The sequence below is a fragment of the Rousettus aegyptiacus genome, unplaced genomic scaffold (genome assembly GCF_014176215.1).
Source record: "Rousettus aegyptiacus isolate mRouAeg1 unplaced genomic scaffold, mRouAeg1.p scaffold_m13_p_7, whole genome shotgun sequence".
NCBI lineage: Eukaryota > Metazoa > Chordata > Mammalia > Chiroptera > Pteropodidae > Rousettus > Rousettus aegyptiacus.
Genome location: NW_023416310.1, coordinates 21,651,260 through 21,676,178, shown reverse-complemented (window position 1 = coordinate 21,676,178; position 24,919 = coordinate 21,651,260).

Sequence of the window (24,919 nt, the reverse complement as noted above, 5' to 3'; positions counted from 1 at the left end):
CATGGACCCAAGTCTCAGACAAGAGCATTATGCCTACAAAGTGAGAAGTTTGCTTCTCCATTGAACACCTATGAATGACCACAACTTAACTTGAATTTTCTTGCCTTAGTTCTCTACTTTTTGGCAGATAGATCTGAACATGCAGGTAGATGTTAAGTTACCTCAGCCATCAAAATGTGTTTCTAAAATATATGCTAAATAGAATTTACAGACAAGTACCACAAAAAGGTAAAACAAGTCCAGAGAAGAGCCAAGTTTATAGAATACTCTATAAAATGAGTCTTAGGGTACCCAAGAAACTCTGGCTTGCATCTGTAATATATAATAATAATAACAGTAATAAAAACATATTGAGTTAAGGCACTATGTACTAGGCACTAAATTATTTATGTATATTAATTCATCACATTGTTCTACCCTTTGTAATAGGAATTAATATTATTCATATACCACAAATGAGGAAATCAAGAAACTACCTTCTATTAGCTTCTTTGATATATTGAAACATTACAAGAGTTCCAGTCAAGATGGCAGGCTAGGTAAAAGCAGGTTCACCTCCTTCTACAACCATAGTAAAATTACAACCACATTATAAAACAAATAACTTGGAGAACTACCAGGAGTGTAGATGATCATAACACACACATCTGCAGATATAAAGAAAAAGCCACATTGAGACCAATAGGAGGGGTGGAGACGCGAAGCAGACTGGTCCTATATCCATGGATGGCAGTTGAGTGCCAAGAGAGTACAACTGCAGAAGCACCCCCTGAAAGAACGAAAGGCCCTAGCCCCACACACGGGTTCCCCAGCCCAGAGTTCCAGACCCAGGAAGAGGAGTTCCCACAAAATCTCACTGTAAATATCAGTGGCAAGTCTGGTGTCTGGGTAAGACAGAAAGAGCCAAAAACCCCAGACGCCTCCCTTAAAGGACCCGCGCATAGACTTACTCATTCGCAGACACACTCCCTTGGCTCCAGCGGAGGTTCAACAGCTCGGTGGGGCACGAGAGACTTATAGGAAGGTAGTTGTGTGGCACCAGAGCAAAGGCTGGAGGGACAGCGGCCCTTTCCAGGGCAGTTGGCAGACAGGCGCCATCTTGCCTATGTTGACCCCTCCCCTTGCACAGCCAATTCTAAAGCTGGATTGGCCCGGTGAGATTGGCCCACCCCACCCCATGTCTCCCTAAGAATCCACCCCACCCAGTCCACAAATTGCCCATGGCAGGCCGTTGCTTGGCAGCCAGTCCCACCTTGCACCTTCCTGGATAGGCAGCAGCCCTCAGCTCATGCCCTCTTTGCGTGCAGCCTGCATATTATGAGGGAGACTTTTGGTTGCAGGCCACTGGTGCCAGCCCAAACTTCAGTGTCTCTTGGGTGAATTCCTGGGGTCTTGGGCCTGAGGCAGATGGTAGCTGGCCTCACTATAATCTGTGACTTTTGTAGGAGCCCATGGACTCAGCCCCGGGAAAAATCTGCATTGGCCTGACAGAATTGGCTCTCCACTGCATTGGCTGGATTACCCTAGTGACTCCCTGGGTCCCTACCCCACCTGACTCCCATATCAACCAAAGGTTCTTGCAGCTGCAGAGACTTAACGGGTAATTGAAAGACAGCCTCAGGCCTTGAGGTGCATTGATCCTTTCACTGAGCTGCCCCAGGGCCAGCAGTGGGGGTAATTATCAACCTTGGCTCACAGTGTGGTCTCTCCTACTTGCCTCCAAATCCAGCAAGGAAACAACCATCCACGGATCACTTTGTAGCTCCTACAATCAAAGGCTGTGGCTGACCTTAAACTACACAGTAGTCCAACCCAAGGTGTGTTAGAACCAATACACATGGAGGCTAGCATCAGATCACAACAGAGCATCACTTGACTAGTCCTATAAGCAGCATACCCAAGGGTGGTTTAAACAGGTACATGAGCCTGCTGGGGCAAATTCCACTCTGTGGGGTCAGCCCTCACATAGCAGCTCATGTCCTGTGGGCATGGCCAAACCCCACAATCAGTTAGCTGAGTGTCAATCCCATCTACTGATGTGATAACAGTAATCAAGGATTAACTACAACAAACACATAACCCACACAAGAAACATGCCCAGAGCCAGTAGCACAGGTGATCAGAGAGACTGCACTACTACATAAGGCCACCTGGACAAGGCTGAGAGACATAACAAATCTTCCTAAGATATAGAAGTGAACACAGAGAGGCAACTAAAATGAAAAAAAAAAAAGAAACAAAACAAAACAAAGAAACATGCCATAAATAAAACAATGGGAGAAAACTACACCAAAAAACCTAAGCAAAATGGAGCCAAACAACCAACTGGAGATGGAGTTCAAAATATTGGTTATAAGGATGCTCAATGAACTTAGGAAGAGAATAGATGATCTCCTTGAGGACTTCAATAGAGAGATAGTAAGCATAAAAAAAGGAATCATAAAAGATAACCAGTAAGAAATAAAGAATACAATAACTGAAATGAAGAATACACTAGAAGGAACCAGGTTAGATGAAGCAGAGGATCAAATCAGCAAGTTGGAAGACAAGGTAGCAGAAAACACCCTATTGGAACAGCAACAAGAAAAAAAAAATCCAAAAAATGAAGAAAGTTTAAGAGACTTCTGGGACAACATCAAACATACCAACATTCTCATCATAGGGGTACCAGAAGGAGAAGAGAGAGAGCAAGAGATTGAGAACATATTTGAAAAAATAATGACAGAAAACTTCTTTAACCTGGCAAAGGAAATAGACATACAAGTCCGGGAAATACAGAGAGTCCCAAACCAGAGGAATCCAAATAGACCCACACTAAGACAAATCATCATTAAAATGCCAAAGTTTAAAGTCAAAGAGAGACTCTTAAAAGCAACAAGAGAAAGGCAGCTAGTTACTTACAAGGGTACTCCCATAAGAATGTTAGCTGATTTCTTGAGAGAAATTTTGCAGGCCTAAATGGATTGGCACAAAATAGTCAAAGTGATAAAACAAAACAAAGCAAAACAAAACAAAACAAAACAAACACAAGAACCTACAACCAAGACTACTCTACCCAGCAAGGCTATCAATTAAAATTAAAGGTGAGATAAAGAGCTTCCAAGACAGGACACAGCTAATGGAATTCATCACCAACAATCCAGTACTACAAGAAATGTTAAGGGGACTTCTGTAGAAAGAATAAGAAGGGATAAACCCCATAATACAAATAATAAAATGACAATAACTACCTATCAATAATCCACTTTAAATGTAAATGGGTTAACTGCTCCAATCAAAAGACATAGGGTAGCTGAATGAATAAGAAAGCAAGATCCATGCATATACTATCTACAAAAAACTCACCTCAGATCACATGGCACACACAGACTAAAAGTAAAGGTAAAAAGATATTTCATGCAAATTGAATGAAAAAAAAGTTGGGATAGCGAAACTTATATCAGACAAAATAGACTTTAAAACAAAGGCTAATATAGTATAATATAATACAATACAATAATAAAGACAAAGAGCATTACGTAATGATAAAGGGATCAATACAACAAGAGGACATAACCCTAATAAACATATACACACACAACTTAGGAGCATCTTCATATATAAAGCAATTTTTGATCAACATAAAAGGAGAGCTCAATGGTAATACACTCATAGTAGGAAACTTTGATCCTCCATTGACACCAATTAACAAATCTTCCAGACAAAAAATCAACAGGAAAACACCAGTTTTAAATGACACACTAGACCAGATAAACATAATTGATATTTTTAGAGTAGTTCACCCCAAAGCAACAGAATATACATTCTTCTCAAGTGCACATGTAACATTTTCCAGGATAAATCACATGTTCGACCACAAAACAAGTCTCAATAAATTTTAAAAGACCGAAATCACATCAACTGTCTTCTCAGACCACAGTGATATGAAACTAGAAATCAACTACAAGAAAAAAACTAGGAAATACACAAACACATGGAGACTAAACAACATGCTACTAAACAATGGATGGGTTAACAATGAGATCAAAGATGAAATCAAAAGATACCTATAGAAATAGAAAAATGAAAACACATAAACTCAAAATCTATAGGACACAGTGAAAGCAGTCCTAAGAGAGAAATTCATAGAAATACAGGTCTACCTCAAAAAAACAAAAAAACAAAAAAATAAAATAAACAATATAACTTTACACTTATGATAACTAGAAAAAGAATGGCAAAAAAAAAAGTGAGTAGAAGGAAGGAAATAAGTAAGATCAGAATGGAAAAAAAAATGAAGTAGAGTCTCGAAAAACAATACTAAAGATCAACAAAACCAAGAGCTGATTCTTTGAAAGAATAAACAAAATTGATGAACCTTTAACCAGTCTTATCAAGAAAAAAAGAGGACCAAAAGAAATAAAATCAGAAACAAAAGGGAAAAGTAACTACAACTCCATAGAAATACAAAGAATCATAAGAAAATACTATTAGCCATTATATGCCAACAAATTGGAAAATCTAGAAGAAATGAGCATATTCCTAGAAATATACAATCTCCCAAGACCGAGTCAAGAAAAAAACAGAAAATTTGAACCAATTAATTACCACCAACAAAATCAAATCAGTAATCAAAAAACTTTCAAAAAATAAAATCCTGGACTAGATGGTGTCATAGGTGAATTTTACCAAACACTCAAAGAAGAATTAATAGCTATTCTTCTCAGACTATTCCAAAAAATTTCAAGAGAAGGAACCCTAGTTCTTTCTATGAGGCCACCACTGCTCTGATTCCAAAACCAGACAAAGACCATACAAATATATATATATATATATATATATATATATATATATATATATATATATATATATATTTATATCCTTGATGAACATTGATGCCAAAAATCCTCAACAAAATATTAAGAAACCAAATTCAGCAATACATTGAAAATATGATACACCATGATCAGGTTGGATTTATTTCAGGGATGCAAGGTTGGTATGATATCCACGAATCAATTAATGTGATACACCACATTAACAAACTGAAAGATAAAAATCATGTGATCATATCAATAGGCGCAGAAAAAACACTTGACAAAATCCATCATCCATCTATGATAAAATCTCAGCAAAGTGGGAATAGAGGAAACATACTTCAACATAATAAAGGGCATATATGACAAACCTACAGCTAACATCATACTCAATGGGGAAAGGCTAAAAGCATTTTCCTTAAGCTCAAGAACAAGACAAGGATGCCCACTTTCATCACTTCTATTCAACATAGTATCAGAAGTCCTAGCTATAGCAATCAGGCAAGAAAGAGAAATAAAAGGCATCCAAATTGGAAAGGAAGAAATAAAAACCATCATTTTTTGCAGGTGGCATGATACTATATAGAGAGAACCCTAAAGATTCCACCAAAAAAAACTGTTAGAACTTGTAAATAAATTCAGTAAAGTGGCAAGGTACAAAATTAGTATTCAGAAGTCAGTTGCATTTTTATACAAAAAGAGAAATTGAGAAAACAACCCCATTCACAATTGCATCAAAAACAATAAAATACCAAGGAATCAAATTAACCAAAAGACCTATTTTCAGAAAATTGTAAGTCATTGAAAAAAATAAATTGACAAAGATAGAAATAAATGACAGCACATATCATGCTCATAGGTAGGAAGAATCAACATCATCAAAATCGCCATAGGACTCAAAGCAAACTATAGATTCAATGCAATCCCTATCAAAATACCAATGGCATTTCTCAGAGAACTAGAGCAAACAGTCCAAAAATTTATATGAAATAATAAAAGATCCCGAATAGCAACGGCAATCTTGAGAAAGAGGAACAAAGTTGGAGGTATCACACTACCTAATATTAAACTATACTGTAGGCTATTTCAATCAAAACAACATGGTACTGGCATAAAAATAGACATATAGGTCAATGGAATAGAATAGAGCGCCCAGAAAGAAATCCACACCTATATAGTTATTTAATCTATGACAAAGGAAGCAATAATATACAGTGTGGTAAAAATAGTCTCTTCAACAAATGATATTGAGAAAACTAGACAGATACACCCAATAAAAATTAAACTGGACCACTTTCTTATACTATATACAAGAATAAACTCAAAATGGATTAAAGACTTAAATATAAGACCCGAAACCACAAAACTTCTAAAAACATACGCAGTACACTCTCTGATATCGTTATTAGTAATTTTTTTCTGATATATCTCCTCAGACAAGGGAAACAAAAGAAAAAATAAACAAATAGGGCTACATCAAACTGAAAAGTTTTTGCTCAACAAAGGAAACCATCAACGACAACGAAAATAAATTTACTGAATGGAAGAACATATTTGCCTATGATAAATCTGACAAGGGTTAAAATCCCAAATTTTTAAAGAACTCATACAACTCAACAACAACAACAAAAACAATCCAATTGAAAACTGGGCAGAAGATCAGAATAGGTATCTCTCCAAAGAGGAAATACAGATGGCCAATAAACATTTCAAAAGATGCTCGAGATCACTAATGATTAGAGAAATGCAAATTAAAACCACAATATAATATTATCTCAAACCTATCAGATTGGCTATCATCAATAAATCAAAAACAAGCATTGGAGAGGATGTGGGAAAAAGGGAGCCCTCATATATATTGGTGGAATTGCAAATTGGTAGCGTCACTATGGAAAACAGTTTGGAGATTCTTCAAAATATTAAAACTAGAACTACCTTTTGACACAGCAATTGCATTTCTGGGTATTTATCCAAAGAAAATCAATACACTAGTTCATAAAGATCTATGCACCTCTATGTTCATGGCAGTGCTATTCACAATAGCCAAGATATGGAAGCAACTTAAATGCTCAACAATAGACAATTAGATAAAGAAGTTATGGTACATATATACAGTGGAATATTACTTGGCCATAAAAAATGAAATCTTACCATTGGCAGCAACATGGATGGACCTAGAGGGTATTATGCTGAATGAAATAAGTCAGACAGAGAAAGATAAATACCATATTATTTCACTTATATATGGAATCCAAGGGACTAAAGAAATGAACAAACTAAATGAAAATAGACTCACGGATACAGAGAACAAACTGGTTGTTGTCAGTGGGAAGAGGGTTGGGGCACTGGATAAAAAAAGGTAAAAGGGTGAAGAAGTACAAATTAGTAGTTATAAAACAGTCAGGGGATATAGAGTACAGCATAGGGGATACAGTCAATATTATTATAATGGCTGTGTGTAGTGTCACATGGGTGCTAGAGTAATTGGGGGTATCATTTCATAAATTATATAAATGTCTAGCCATTGTACTTTATATATGAAGCTAATATAAAATAGAATAATTTTAAAAACAAATTTAAACAAAAATTATATAAATAATATGTACATAGCAGACATATATTTAGATAGCTTATGTATGTACGTATGTATACTTAACTTCCTAAGCCCACCAAGATAAAAAAAACCCAACCAGCTTGGCAAACAATGTTGCATTTTGTGATGGGTGTTAGACACAGAAAGAGCAGTTTCTTTGGTCCATTTCCAGTGAAAATAAAGAGCAATGAACTTGCTCCAGATTCTGATTCCAGAACTTTCAGAGGCTGGAGATAGTGGTGATATGTCTGCGAGGCCTCTGTGTTTATCATTTCTCAGAAGCCAGCTAACAGACCAGGCCACCTGCCAGTATATGGTTAGCACATTTGTGTCAACTGATTTGTCAGCCAGGTACCATGGTTTTTTTTAAGTCATAGCTTCCAAACTATGAGAACATAAAACCACCATGTTAGCCAAGATAGCAATAAAAGATATTGCTTTGTATACCACTCTAATGGCTCCTCAAAAAGGTCTGCAACACACTTTTGTGCATTGTAACTGGCAGTCCAGAGCAGCACAATCCCTTATGATCCGATGTGTCTCTCTTCCAGCTGTTTTGAATTCATTTTCTGTAGACAAGAACAGAATGAGTGAGAAAATAAAGAATATTTTGATATTTGTTAAAAGAGATTAAAGCCAAGTTTCCCAGCAAATCATTTTGGATTTCTGTCCAATGGGCAAAGACACATCAAAATAATTCAATTCTAAGAGTCTAGTTCTATTATTGAAAATTCTTAATTTCAAAAAATTGAGCAAAGAGGATTTTTTTTTCAGTTAACCAGTCATCAGATAAAACTATAGATGCCTACAAAAAGTAATAGAAAAGGATTATTACATTTTGCCTTAAATTTCATAACTTCTACTTGTCTTCCCACTACAAACTACATTTTTGAAAGAACAAACTATATGAAGCGACTTTTTTTCAAGCATGGACAGCACATTGCACAGGGCTTAAATCCTTGGTACATTTTAAAGAATTGAAAACAAATGGGATTGCCCTTTAAAATGCCACAGCTTTCTACCTAGACACTAGAATGCATAAAAGTGGAATCCAAGGAGATCACAGGATCTCATTAAATTAAAGAAATAATGCTAGAGTTTGGAGAGTCTACGGCAGCTTGAATTTTCAAGGCAAAGTACCAGAAAGGAGAGCGTTTTAAAGAGAAAGCTTCAGAAATCTGCATAGGTGGCCTCTTGAGTCTTTGGCAGAATATCCAGTTTTGTATGTATGTAGTAAGACACCACAGAAACAGGCAAAGAAAAACTACAAGTGAAGGAACAACTGACAAGGAGCCGTAAGCTAAACAATTCTCAGAACTCATACAGGGATGGAATCATCAGGTTCTAACCAGTTGTGGCGGAGAAATCTTATTAAAAAGCAATGTATTTCGAAGAGGCTCCAGAAGTATTAGAGCTAAACAGTGCTAGAATGACACCACTATAAATGTGCACTAAAAGATAAAGCTCAAAAGGATCAAGTTAATCTGCTCATTATTTAACTGCCTGCCAGAATAAAACCTAACATTCTTTAAAAGAAGTTACTAAAATCAGCTTAACAATGTGAATTCACAATGTCCAGTATCCTATCAAAAATCACTAGTCATGCCAAAAACCAAGACTTGCAACCAGGAAAAACATCATTCGATAGAAACATACACAGAAATTCCAGAGATGACAAAATTCACAGACATAGATGTTTAAAGTTACATTTACATAAGTTTAAAGATTTAAAGGAAAATATAAACAAAAGAAATAGAGAAATCGAAAATGTAAAAGAACCAAACGGCACTTTTAGAACTGAAAAAATACCTTATCTGAAATGAAAATTTTACTGAAAGAGTAATATCAGATTGCACACTATAAAGAGAAAGGATTAGTGAATGTGAAGACATAGACATAAAATTATATAAAATCATGGCCAAAATATTTTAAAATTTAATAAAAAATATATACCTACAGGTCCAAAAATGTCAACACAGCTCACACTGTATAAACACAAAGAAAAACATCTTATGGTACACCATATTAGAATTACTGAAAACTGGAAATAGAAAGTACTAAAAGTCGTCAGGGGAAAAAAAGACACATCTGATACAGAACAAAGATAAGAAAATCACTGACTTTATGTCAGAAACGAAGTAAGCCAAAAGACAATTTGATTACATTCTTTAAAGTACTGAAAAGAAGGGAAAATAGTAAACCGAGAAACCGGTATCTATCAAAAATACTGTTCAAAAAAAAAAGCAAAATGAAGACATTTTCAGACAAACAGGCGAAGGTAATTTATGATCAGTAGATCTACACTACAATAAATGTAAAAGGAAATGCTTCAGGCTGTAGAAAAATGATAACAGATGGAAACTCAAATATAGTTTAAAACAAAAAATAATAACTATGTGCTTTGAGATTTATAATAGATATATGAAGAAAAGGTATGACTGCAACAGCACAAAGGGTGAGAGAGGAGAAATCAAAGTATATAACTTAAAGTTTTTACATGATATATAAAGTGGTAGTATATTACTTGAAAGTAGACTATAATGGCTTAAAGATACATATTGTAAACACTAGAAAGGCCACCAATAAAAAGGTAAAAGATTAGCCAATAATAGAAATAAAATGAAATGCTAAATTAATCCAAAAATATCAGAAAAAAGGAAGAAATGGAGAAAAGAAAGTATGAGACAAATAGAAAACAAATAGCAAAACGATAAATTTAAATCCAAACATGTTAATAATACATCAAATGTAAATGATCTAAGCACTATAATTATAAAACATAAATTGTTAGGTAAGATTTAAAAAAAAAATAATTATATACTACCTACGAGAAATACACTTCAAAAATAATGAAACAAAGACATTACTAATAAAAGAATAAAAGAACTTACGCCATGCAAGCAATAATCGTAAAAAGCTGGAAAAAATATATTCATTTTAGACAGAGGAGACATCAGGACAAGAAAGGTTAACAGAAAGAAAGAGATATGTTTTCTCACGATAAACAGGTCAGTCTTCATGAAGACATAGCAGTCCTAAATAACTATGCATCTGTTTGCTGAGCTTCAAATTACATGGAGAAAAACTGACAAAACAGAAAGAGAAAATTAACAAACCTACAGAGAGACAAAGATTTCAACACTCCTCTCTCAGTAACTGATTGAACAAGGGGATTTTTAAAAATTCGAACAATATGACCTAATTAATATTTTTAAAACTATACTTAACAGGGTCAAATATACATCCTTTTTTGAGTGCAAATGGAACATTCACCAAGGTAGACCTATGGTGGGCCATAAAAAAAGTCTTGGTACATTTTAAAGAATTGAAATCATATTAAATATATTCTCTGATCTAAATGAAAATAAATAAAAAATGAATAGTGAGGGGGTGGCTCCGTAGTGTAGCGATTAGCACACCTGCTTTACATACAGAAGGTCCTGGGTTCACACCCCAGGTGGAGCCACGGACCATACCCTGGGTGCTCTGGCCCCGGGTGCGCCAGGCCCCGGGTGCGCCAGGCTCCCAGAGTGTGTTGAGTGCACAGAAGGTGTTAGGCCCCAGGGGCATGACGCCTCACATTCAGAGATCCAGTTCTTAGGGGAAGATGGCAATATCCTTAGGTCAAGGGTGGAAATGGGGAGGAGGGGAATTGAAAGGGAGTGTGGGGGCAATGAATTGTAAAAATATAACTGGAGAATCCCCACATTTTTTGAAATTATGCAAAATTCTTCCAGGTAATCCATGGGTGAAAGAAATCACAAGGAAAACTGGAAAATATTTTTAACCGAGTGATGACAAATATAAAACATATCGAAATGTGCAGGATGCAGCTACAACAGTGCTTAAAAAGGAAACATAGCTTTAAATGCTTACATGAGAAAGAACACATTTTGAAATAAATAATCTAAGCTTCCTACACAAGAAGCTATATATATATATATATATATATATATATATATATATATGCTAAATTAAACCTTAAGTGAATAGAGGAAAAGAAATAATAAAGAGCAAAATCAATGAACTAGAAAACAGAAAAACAAAGAGAAGTTTCTCTCTCTCCTTCCCATTTACTTTCCCCACTCCACCTCCACCACATGCGCACTGGGGAAATTTAGCTATCATCCTGTTAAGAAGAGGCTCATGTGGTGAGGAACAAAAGCTGCCTAACAAAAGTCATGTGACTGAGTTCAGAAGCAGATTCTCCGGCACAAGAAAGCCTTTGGATGACTGCAGTATTAGCCAATATCTTTACTACAATAGCCTAATAGAGCCCGAGTCAAAACCACCGGTAAGCAAATCCAAGACATAATACCACTTACAATAGTATCAAAAAATATAAAATACTTAGACATAAATTGAAGAAAAAATGTGTAAAACCTCTATGCTAAAAACTACCTAACCATTTCTGAGAGAAATATTCAAAGCCCTAAATAAATAGGGAGACATACCATGCTTATGAATCAAAAGACTCAATATTATAAATAGGTCCATTTCCCCTAAATTAATCTATAGAGTCAATGAAACTAACAATCAAAATTCCAGGTGGCCTTTTAAAAGAAATTGACAGATTATTTTTAAAATTAGTCTAGAATAGTCTAGACTATTCAAAGGACTTAGAATAATCAAAACAATGTTGAAAAGAAATAACAAATTGGGAGAACATAAAATACCTACAGTTGAGACTGTCTATAAAGCTACAGAAATGGAGACAGTATAACACTTACTTAAGGATAGGTATTTAAATAAATGAAACAATAGACAGAACCAAACACAGCCAATTAATTTTCAACAAAGGTGCCAAGGTATTTGATAAGTAAAGGATAATGTTTTCAACATAGTTCTAAAAGAACCAGATACCATATTTTTAAAAGATAAAAATAAACTTGACCCTTACCTCACAGCATAAATAAAAATTAACTCAAAATTGATCATAGAAATAGAAGCTAAAGCGGTAAAACTACTAGAAAAATATTTGAGAGAAAAATTCTTTGTGACCACAGGATAGGCAAAAAAAAAAAAATTTAGATAGAATAGATAAAAAGCACAAAAAAATTTGATAACTAAACTTTATCAAAATTAAAGATTTCTTCTAGTCCAAAAACCCCATTAAAGAATAAAAAGATGATCCATATACTGAAAGAAAACATTCACAAGAAACATACTCAATGAAGATCTTGTATCAAGAATGTTTAAAGAATTCCCACAAGTAGACAGGAAGAAAACTAAAAGAATGTCCTAGTAGGCAGAAGATCTGGACAGATGCTTCACAAAAGATATACAAACGTCTAAAAGATGAGTGAAATGATGTACAACATATTTGATCATCAAAAAAATTGCCTACAGACCATTGAATTATCTAAAATTAAACAATGACACTATCAAGCTTGGTGAGGATATGGGAATGTAAAATAGAATCACTTTGGAAAACAGAATGCCAGTTACTTATAAAGTTCAGCATATCAACCTCTCATACAACCCAGAAATCCCACTCCTAGGTTTTTACCCAAGAGAAATGAAAATATATGTGCACTCAAAAATTTGTACATAAATGTTCATAGCATCTTCATTCATATCAGCCAAAAAATGTGAGCAATCTAAATTTTCATCAACTGGAAAATGGCTAAACAAATTATAGTATAGCCATATAATGGAATACTATTCAGCACTAATATTGACACATACGACAAAATGGGTGAATGTCAAAAATATTATGCCAAAAATATATATATTTTATAAGATTTTAAGAAAATCTAGAACAGGCAAAACTAATCAATAGTAATAGAAATTCAGATCAGTGATTGCCTGGGGCCAAGGATAGCAGAGATTTACTCCAAAGGAGAAGGGAATTTGGAGGGAGGGGTTAATAGAAATAGTCTGTGTCTTGATTGGGGTAGTTGTCACATAATTATACAAATTTATCAAAATGTATTAAACTGTCACTTAAAATGTATGTATTTTACTGAATGTAAATTATACCTCAGTGAAACTTATTTTTTTATTTTATTTATTTTTATTTATTTATTTATCACAAGATTAGTAAATGTATTTTATATTTAAATAATTGGGAGGTTTTAACATATCAAGTTACAGTCATAGAAAATCTAAGGGTTTTTTTTTCCTTTTTTTCACCTAGTCTACCTCTCCCCTTCCCCCTCCCCTCTACCCTCTGGTAACCATTAGTCTATTGTCCATGTCCATGAGTCTCTGTTTGTTTGTCCTGTTCATTTGTTGCTTTTAGGTTTATATTCCACATGAAATTTATTTTAAACATTAAAAAAGAATGAATCTAGTGTCACAGAATGACGAATATATATTTTACCATTCAAACTGGTATACAAGATTTTGCGACAGAGCTTTCTGAAAGGCCTGTTTCCTGTTAGACTGTACTGATTGTGCATCTCTTGTCATGAACAGTGATGTACCCATAACAAATTGTGTTTTCCAAATATGGTAGCATCACATAGCTATGCTACAGTATGACCTTGCTACTCTTCCCATCTAAAGTGAGAGTTGTCTTCCCTCCCTTTATTTCTGAGTTCACTTGTAACTTGCCTAGAACCTGGAGAAATGCAGCAGCAGTGACACTGCATGACTTCTGAAATGAGCTTAGGCCTCTTCCCCCCGGCTCATCGAAGTGCTAGCATCAGAACCCTGAGCTTCCGTGTAAGTGCTCCAACTCCCTGAGGCCGCCATGCTGTGAGGAAGCTCAAGTGGAGAGACCACCTGGAGAAGCCCTGAGACTACATGGAGAGAGAGAGAGAGCCGGGGAGAGACGTCCAGCCAGACCTAACTCCTTCAGCAGCTCGCTGTTCCAGCTACAGCCACTGCCTGATGACAACCCCTTTTGAGACCCCAAGCCAGATTCACCCATCATAGCCCTTTCCACAGAAACCGTGGGGCGATTCGAGAAGCAGTACGAGAAACTGGTACAATCCCTCCAGAAAAGCCACAGTTGATACAGTGCTCAAAATCAATGGAAGGAGGACGTGCGATACCATCATTTTTTAAAATAAGCCTAGAACTTTTCCCCTTTTCTTAGGCTCACGTTCCCTATGTAGGAGTCAGTACATATTCCTTTACTTCAGAGACTGACTGAAACATGCACTCCTTGTTACCCTAGGAGAATGGCATTGAATTAATCACCAGTGAAACAGCCTGGCTCTTATACAGGAGTGGTGACAGATAAACTGCTAAATGCACAAGCACAGTACATTCCTCTTTTCTACACCCTGGACTCACTCTGAGGCTACTGGAAAAAGAATTTCACCATAAGTATATGGTACACAGTATTGCCCTAAGCCTAAGGGCACTTCAGAAACACAGGCCTGTTTTTTTCTTTCTCAGTAAGATATACATTATTATGTAAGACATGGCATTAGACCAGGAGCTGGCCCAAACAGATTTTGAAACAGAATTCCACCACAAAATATATCAATCTTGCTGCATCAGTATGTTGACAGACAAGCTGAGCTTCAGGGAGGCCTACCCACAGGTAGGCAAAGTCCCACCATGGTAAGTAATGGGCAGACAGCCTTTATCCTGATCAAAATCCATCTATCCATGTCTGCTTGGCAACCAGCATGAAATAAGTTGAAGCAAACCAAAAATGTAGCCACAAAGAAGCGCCTGTGTGTGCGCACACACACACACACATACGCACACATACACATTTTCTCACTCACTAGTCAAGGAAAGGGTACAGATAGAAATTAAGTATGTACATGTGTTTATTTTAACGGAAGTGTTTATTTTCCAGTTTCCATAGGAAATAAGTGAGCCAATATTATCTTCCAAAAGTAAATACCTTCATGCAAAACTCCCTAAAACTGATCCCAAGCCAAGATTCCTGCTGCAGCCTCCTCCTGTCCTCATTCCTCCAAATCCTCACACTGTGGTCTAAAGCACAGAGGGTTATTAACAGAGAGGCACGGCCTTGCTTCTTCCCCTAGCGATTCTGAAAGTTGAATCACAGAGTCTTTTGTATCCCTCTTGCCAGATCCTAGTGCTTGAAACAGCAGATAAAACCTAATGGGAAACCAGAAATGTGAGGACTCCTGGAAGTTTGACCCCATCAGTTCCTCTTGGCCATGGACACCTTACACAGCTAATTCATCCCCTACATGAATCTTTTCTGGACTTACATAAGCCAGGAAGGCTGGAGTGTGGCTATGGTTGTATTCACACAGAGCCCTTTGAGTTTTGTGTTGCTGTGCTTTTAATAGTATTTGCCCAAATGTTTTTAAGTTTTGTTTGCTTGCCTTAAAAAAGACTGTCGTTAAGATCCTACTCGCCAACCACTTTCTCCTTCATCGGTGCCAGAATTTTTAATATCATCTGCCTAATTTTAAAAGAGCCAGATATTTTAAACGTCCATGTCATGATCACTGTGTATTTTTTATCACCAAAGGCTACATTTTCTAAGCATCTTCCTTTTTTGGAAATGCAGTAAGCCCCTGACATTTTGAGGGGACAGGTCCAGAGACCTTCCCCAACCCTAAAATCTCAGACGCAGGAATGTTTATTCAGGCCTCTGGCTCTGGGTCAACAGTTCTGAATTTCCTTTGTATGTCATCACTCTGACCACATTTTGACCCGGATAAATGCATATAAATGGAGAAAGCATAACCAACTACAGATTGATACTCAGAAAAAAGATTAAATTCTTGAAGATAAGTATGAACAGAGACCTGAAAGGAATCCAAGCTTTCTGTTCTTAATAAAAATTAAACTCATGTATATTAAAGATTAGTTGAAATCATTAGACGGACTACAGAAAAATTAATAAGACTCTTTTATCATTACAAAGTGCATATTCTGATGTTGCTCAATATATTCACTGGATGAATTCTAGCCTAACTGTAGATCTTAAAGCCTTTACGTGTCATTACATTATAAATGACAAAACACTGTGCATGTCACCCAAAAAATATACCCGTAAAGACTGTGCTAAATAAATAAATAAGTAGATAAGTATTTAGAAAAGCATTCAAAAGAGCCCACTGGTGATAATGGAAATATTGCACTCAACAAAATGTCCAAGAAAGGCAAAACAATTAAGGAAATAATTATCAATCCATTCAATGAACTATAAGGCAAACACTAAAGTTATTAGTGAGTAATCATTGCATTATGGATGTCACTGTCCCAAAGGGCCCTGGGCTCTTTAGGAGACATTACTCCATTCACTGAGCTTAACTTAAGCCCCCATTCGGGAAGTAATTTTCTTGGACAGCTAAGCACTCCTTACTTGCAGGCACTGATTCTATTTATTCATTTATTAAGCAAATTCCAGCACATTGGTGCTAGAATGCTAACTTCATGATTGAGTTTAGTCAAGAAATATTATTTATTAATTATAAATTATTGATATAACAGCTGCCATCTTCAATAATTTACTGATGACCCTTGGCTTGAAATCCCAGCTCTGCCACTGATTATATGACTCTGGGAAAGACAACTAACTTGTCCAGTCTTTAGTTTCCTTATTCACAAAGAGAGATGATAACACCTCTCTCTCTGAGAGTTGTGAGGGTAAAATGAGACAGCATATGTAAAGTGCCTGGCATATAGATAAGGCTCTATTGACAGGTATTCCCATCTTCTTTTTTACTTCGACATAAAGCCATTGTGGCTGCTTACCATTCAACTATTCACAAACATGCGAATCAAAAGTAATTTACACACATAAGAAACATGCTATTTACCTTCCTTTAGTAGTCATAATTCATGGTAGAAAAGATGCAGTCTCTTTCCTAAGTAGAATTTTAATTAAGACCTTTTATGTGCTCTGTGTCTCCTCAAGCCTGGGCTGTGAGGTTGTGGATGAATGTGTCAAGTCATCACAAAAAGAGAAAGGAATACTCATCAAAAATCAATTACATAGCAGGCACTGTTCAAGACATGTATATATACTTTAACACATTGCTATCTCCATCTTAAAGTTGAAGAAACAGAGGCTTAAAATGGTTAAGTAATTTGTCCTAGATCCCAACAATGAAAATGTCAGAATGGGGATTCATATTTGGGTCTGCTTAACTCCCAAAACCACACTTTCTGTTATGTTCAACTGCCAAGTTTAGTTTCTCACCACAGTGTCACAAACTATTGTTATAAGAAAATGAGACCAATGTTTACTATCCATCATGGCTAGGTTTTAACTCAAGCCTAAGGATATAAAACTCATGACCTCTATGTCTTAAATAAAAACCCTCTTGAATTAAAACAAAACAATGGAAAATGCCTTAGTAATAATATTTGAAAAATCCTCAGAATGTGAGCTATCAGCTGGCTTCGTTTAGTGGAATGTCCCTGCACAGATGAATGGACATCTGTGGGTGTCAGAGTGGTCAGTTTTGCCAGAGTGGAATAAGTGAGTCTAAAGCTATGTGTTCTCTTTTCCTGGTCACCAAGCCATAGTTTAAACCTGTCATAATTACTCTTTTTTACAGTTTGTAAACCATCATCCTAAAGGGATTACAGATTCTGATTAGGTTTAATTTTAAGTGGAAAAATGAATTAGTTTCATTATTTTAGTATATAAATCATGTAGACAAAGAAAATTGTGTGTGTCAGTACATTTTCTAGTTCTACAGTGCTCTGACAATGCACACTTTCCCAAACACCCACTGCCCGCAGGTGAGCCCCAAAGCAGGTGACCTACCTGTGCCACTATTGCCAGCCTCTACCACTGCGAAGGGCTAGTTCTTACCCCAGCACCTGGTACATAATTGGTGTTCGGTAAAGAGTTGTCCAATGAATAAATGAATGAAAACATGTCTACCCAAACCAGCAAAGAAACTTAAAATAATTCCTTCCTGATTTTCTCATGCTAAGGTTGGCTGTTCTTTCTACCTGCGCTTCTTGCCCACCAACTGAAGCCTCCCAACCCACAGACCAAATGTGGTCCTGAGTTTTCTTCTTTAAGATCATGATATCTGTCTACCCTACAGGTGTCGAGAGGGTCAAAATAGCTGAAGCTGTCAAAAGCTCTGGAGTTACAGTGTATGTGACTTCACTGCAGAGGGAATGTGGCTGGTTTTCATCCTTGGCCACATGTTAGAATCATTTGAGAAACTTTCAAAAAATAGAAACCCTAGGTCATACTCTAATTAGATCAGAATCTCTGAGGTTAGAGAATGCGCACTAACATTTTTTAAATGTTCTCCTGGTAATTTGAAGGTACAGTTAAAAGTGAAGATCATGAGGCTGCAGGAGACCAAGAAGAGGGAACATCAGCTCACATAAGCAGAAGGAAACGTCTTGCTCTCCTAGAAGGGAAAGGTAAGAGGATGTGGAACGCAATGCAGAGCAGCACCTACTGTTGGCGAAATGCCCTTTCCCAGCTCTGTGGCCCTCATTGCTGCCCCTGGCTTCCCTCCAAATGGCCCTGGAGCAGACTGTCATCTCATCGTGGACTGGGTAATGGGAGCCTACCCAGGCATCCTCCTCTTTTAAAACAGTACTAGCCTCCAGGTCATGATCTCAGCCCAACTTCCCAGTTCCAGTTCTCACAAGCCCTGTTCCATCTCTATCCCCTCTCTCACTGCCTCCAAGTGACAAACCACAAATGAGTATTGATGGATTGTGCGTAAACCCGGGGCACTGAAAAGGACCAATCTTAGTCAGTCTAAAGGCAAGCTAGAGGAAGGAGCATAACCAGAGATCCCAAATGTCAGAGCTCTTTGTGAGAGTCACTGATTTATTACATTGGAAAAAAGGCCCCTGAAATCTAGTGTGATATATGAAATAGACGTGCGCGCGCACACGCGCGCACACACACACACACACACACACAGAGTTTGGAGTCTGAAGCCTTACATTAACAGCCCAGTTGTTATGGACTAAATGTTTGTGTCCTCCAAAATTTGTATGTTGAAGCCTCAACATCATCCCTACCCCAGTGTGGCTATATTTGGAGGGCCCTTCTAAAGAAATAAATAAAATTAAATGAGATCATAAGAGTAGGGCCTTGGTCTGACAGGATTAGTGTCCTTATAAGAAGAGATACCGGGGAACTTGCTTGCTCTCTTTCTCTCTGTCATGTGAGGACATAGCGAGAAGACTGCTCTCTGAAGCCAGGAGGAGGGTTCTCACCAGGCACCAACCCAACCAGACCTTAATCTAGGACCTCTAGTCTTCAGAACTGTGAGAAAATAAATGTCTGTGGTTTAAGCCACCCAGTCTATGGTATTTTGTTATAATACATCAACTTTAGACAAGTCACAACATCTCCAAGCCTCAGTTTCCTCATCAATGAAAGAGGGATGACTCCTACCTGTTCGTAAACAGCAAATGATGTAATGTATGTTTTAAGGGCTCTGCAAACAGTAGAGTATTAAATAGGCATTAATCATTCATTAGTCTTCACCTTTGTGCTCTCATACTTTAATCCTTGTGCTAGCTGAGCATTTACCACATTCTATTAAATTGAAATGTTTTTTCCTGTCTCCCCTGTCAGACTGTAAAATCCTTATGTCCAGGAGCCAAGTCTCATTCATCTTTGTATCCTCAGTGCCAAGACACACAGTCATTGCTCAAGAAATGATTATAGAACAATCCCCAGGTGGCATTATTAGATACCCTTCCTCAGTGCCCCATAGTACCTTCATACATACTTCTGTATCAGGTATTAAAGTTATTAATTTTTGTGTTATTCTTTCCCAGTAGGGTATAAGCTCCTAGGGGGTAGAGACCACATATTATCATTACTGTGTCCCTAATGACCAGTACGATCCCTGATACCTAGTAGGAACTCAGTAAATATTAATGGAAAGAAAGGAAATGACTAATTTCTTAAGGAATTTGCACCCTTGAATTTCAGTGTTCACAGCTGCCCTGTGTTCAATCCACTACTTCAATGGAACAAATTAAATGTCCTTTATCCCAATGAGTCTTTTTCCAAAGAGCTCCTAAAAGGTTCCAGCTCATATAGCTCTTTTATCCTATTACAACCAGTAAAGGATCTGAATGCACCAATTTATTGTACAAATCAATATCATCTCCCAGAGAACCAAGACTAGTCATTTACACCAACAGCAGTTGCTATGCAACCACCCTCCAAAGCTCAGGTTGAAAGATTCAGGGTTAAGATAGTAATTTTTCCCACTTGGAAGGGACTGTAATTTCTAAGGAAAAATATGGCATTAAGCAGATTCACTCAATCTTCTTACAAAAGAAAATTTAGCAGCATCAGAAAGTACACTTTCTAGGCTTCCTAAGCTATATGGCCTGTTTATAAATAGTTGTGTATATTTAGCTACTGGCACCCAAACAAACACTATGTATAAATTTATATAATTTATAAATCTTTGTATGGTTATAAATATGTATATATGTATATTAGAAAGAGAGTAAATACCATTTTTTTTTATGCCAAAGAAGTTCCACAAGGGTCAAATCATCCCATTTCCTTTTATAGAAGTAAACTTTCTAAATGAATTTTTATTTTCTCATGGCGAAAATAAATTTAGAAAATACAGAAATATTTAAAGAATAAAAAAGCCATATCAAAAAGCCTAAATAATCACTGTTAATATTTGCTATGTAACCTTCCAGATGTTCTTACCTGTATGTATGTATATTTACACATGTAAAATTTTTTAAATGTTCTTATGTATAAGCATCTGGAAAAAATATATATATATATCTTTAGTTAGACTATATATATTCTTACTAGAATGGGAACATACTATATACATAGTTTGGATACCTCTTTTCTTTAAAACTTCATATCATACCATGGATGTCTTTCCAAGTCAACATATAGTTATATCATTATTTTTAAGGCTGAATAATATTATATCTTATATATATCATAATGTATTTAATTATTTTCTTATCATGTCTACATTTTACTCTTAAAAATAATGTGAAAAGCATCCTTGGGTACACATCTTTGAAAACCCATCTAATTGTTTCATAAAACTAATTCACAGATTGGATCAGAGATTATGTACTTATTTTAAGGCTTTTAGATCATTTATAAGCAAATAACTTAATAATGGACAATTATCCCAAATCCGGGATTTTAGATCAATAAAAATGTAGTCAAATTTGTGCATAATTTTAAATGTCTTAAAAGTAATAATCTAAGTTTTTAAAGATATACTGTGACAAAATCATTTTAAGTTTCTCCTCTCATTTTTCTGTATACTGATCCACTCCACTCTATACTGCCCTTTACAAACAAACCAAGCTGCCTGTCCTTGCTCCCTAAGTTGGTACTTATGGCCTTCGTTCCCTATAGCTCCTCCTCTTGATTTTACCTGTAGTTATCAGCTAACTTCAGAATTGATGGCTCTTCCCTGGGCTCACAGCTGAGCCTGAAAAACAGCTTCAGAAACCCTACGTAAGATCCAAAACAGGCTCGTGATTCATGTGCTCATAAAAGGTAGATGTCTTAAAAACATTTAATTTGTAGCATATTGAGAGTTGCCTTTCAAAAGACATGTTGACTTCTGTTCAACCTTCTTTCTTCTTTGTTGAAAACAGTTAAAAGATGAGTTCCCTACTTTCCAACATGGCTTATTCTTCCCAAGTCAACACACACCCTTCTACCAGAGTAATCTTAGTATGCAACTTTGATCATTTCGGATCCTGTGCAAGAACAGGAAGGCTTCTCACACCAATAAAGTCCAAGCTCCTAAGGATGATATTCAAAGTCCCTCCAATCTTACTCCATATCATTCTTATTCTTTGACCAGGCTATTTGCCATTTTATAAATACAATCTATTTCTACTCTATACATTTGCCTAACACTGCTCCTATTGCCCCAATCTTTCTATTTTCAAGTACATTGCCTCCAAAATTTATCCATTCTTCAAATTTTCTTAGTTATGACACCTCCTTGAAAAATCATCCCCATTTCCTCCAGTCAAGATAGAATCTCATCAAGGAAGCAAAATCAAGAAATATACAAAGTGTCTAGGACCAGGTGGCAGAGATCCAGATCCATACTTGCTAAGAACACCTAAAAGTTCATCATCTTGGAAATAAGAAGCAGTACTCCACTGCATCAAAGCCCTTCTCCAACAACAGAATCTAAAAACATCCAGTGAAATAAAACTGGGCCAGAGAGAGGATATTTAGACTATAAGACTAATTCTCACCTCCCTTCCGTCTTCTAATAACACTTAACAGTGCTTGGCCCAAAGGTAGGGACAAAGCTTTAATAATTCTCAGGTGGTGCCAGAACCCTCATTTATCAGATATCCTTGTTCTTTCGCCTCTCTCAATCCTGAATAACAGAATACACAAGCAGATAAGGGCCAAAAGATATATAAAAACAGAACTGTATCCTACAACTTGGAGAAATCCACCTAGAAAACCAACCTACTATCTACTACAGCCACCAGCCCAGGAAGCCAAAAAATAACCCCTGTGGCAATTGGTTCACAATGGCCAAGACTTGAATAATAACTGACAGTTTAATTTTTGCTCCCACTCTCAACTTAGAACCAACTGGAGAAAGTCAGATATGGACTGCTAGTTGTTCACATAGGATGTCTCACTTCTAGTGGGATATATATTTCCTATCGCACCCCCCCCAATGCCAACAGCCTCCAATTAGAGCATATCTTTTAATAACTGCATTAAGAGTTGCTAATTGAGTCTCTGCCAAACACAAATAGTAGTGACTAACTCCCTTGCGACAGCAAGCTCTCAATAAATAGCCTTTGCTTGTCCTCATTCAGGTAGTCTTCATTTATTTGCACAATTTCAATTCAACCCATGATGCTGAAAGGTGACTCAAATTTTTTTCTAATAAACACCTTTCATGAGTTTGTTTCAACCGGCAGTGGGTGGACTATCGTGACCAAAAGTTAGTTCTTTTTCATTTGAGATGTCAGAGGCCAGTGTGGCAGCCCAGAGAGTCCTATATTAGAAAAGTCTAGACCCCTGCCTGGGGACTCGGAGTCCCCTCCTGGATCTGCCATTAACTTGTTTTATGATTTCAGACTTGTCTCTATGTTTCAACTTCTCATCTATGAAATGAAGATAAATCCTATGTTCATTCACAGGCTTGATATAAGGATAATACAGAATACAATACATGACTGTGTTTGAAATAGTTTCTAATTATAAAATGTACGATATTACTGCGGACACATGCAGCCCTTCTTTTAACACCCCCTCCAGTCTCAGACATGGGAGAGATCAAATAGGGATAAAGAAGGAAGAAAAAAAATTGGCTCAGGGCACATTAGCTGGACGAAGTGAGGAAGCACTAGCTGGCCAACGGCTGGAGCTGATTCCTGGTCATGTTATTCTATGCTTTTAAACTCCCCCACGCAGCCCATCCTCCGCCAAAATACATAAACCTCTTTGAATTACACTCCTTCTCTTACAGGAGCAATTGACTACAGTTGGATGTGATTTTCTTTTGTTTGTTTTAATTTATGGATGACCAGGAATGCTGCCCTGCCTCCTTTTTTTTTAAACAACCACCACTCCTCCATCAGAGGTCCTCTACTGGGGTCTCACTTAGTTTTCTGGTAAATTTCTTTGATAATAATAGTTGTGGTTAGAGGCAGCTCCAAGCACAGCCCCGGGTCTTGAGGCTCACTGCGGACTTTCCCCAACTCAGCCTAGGGCAGTAAATCACTAACTCCGGGAAGACTGGGTTGGGAGGGAGGGCGCCTGGAGAGCCCTTTCACTGGCTGCAGGAAGGAAGCTGCCTGGGTCTTATTCCAGGATGACAGCCCCCATAAAGGAGAAGAGTTTGAGGAACATAAAAGGGAAGAAACCAAGACCTATAAAAACACTTTTCATCTCTCAGCCAGCACCTACCTGTTATTGTGCAAACGTCGCAAGTAAGCAAGATAAGGAGAGAACCAACTTTAAAAGATTGCTCAGGAAAGCATCTCAGCTTAGAGTGCCCACGAATAACTTGTGTGACATCACATCTCCCAATTAGAAGGTAGCTTTTGACTGACGTACCCCCAGAAAGGCAAATTACAAAATAACATCTCAATCCTAAGTAGAAAAATGGGACCACTTTTGATTTTTCCTGACTTTAATATTAGAAGAGAACTCTATTTCTAAGACTAGCATTTTCCAAAGGCGTAATATGTGTATACTCAACTTCAAAAGAGAGAGCATGTGTGAGTTTATGAAAAGTCATCTACTTCCTTTTCTTAGAGAGCCACAGTGCATATTAGCATGCTGAATGCTCTGAGAAGTGCTGCACTGAAGAAATGTGTTTATCTAAAACGTACCATTTCCCCTGTTTACTTGATCACAAAGTCCTTTTTGGTTATGTATGCAGAACCACCTGCTAATATTCTATGGAAAACATTGCCCCACACACACACCAAAAAAAGAAAAGCCTGCATTTGACTATTTAGATTCTGTTTAGTTTGAAGAGAAAGGCAAATTTGCCTCCAAAATAAATTCTCAATGTATGCTTTCTCAGTGGAATAATGCTAACATTCATTCTCATGAACCCCAGTCCCCTGGACAAAGAACAAGTGGTAGCTCCTCTCAACTCTTCCTCTTTCCCCCAACTCCCACCTTCCACCACCT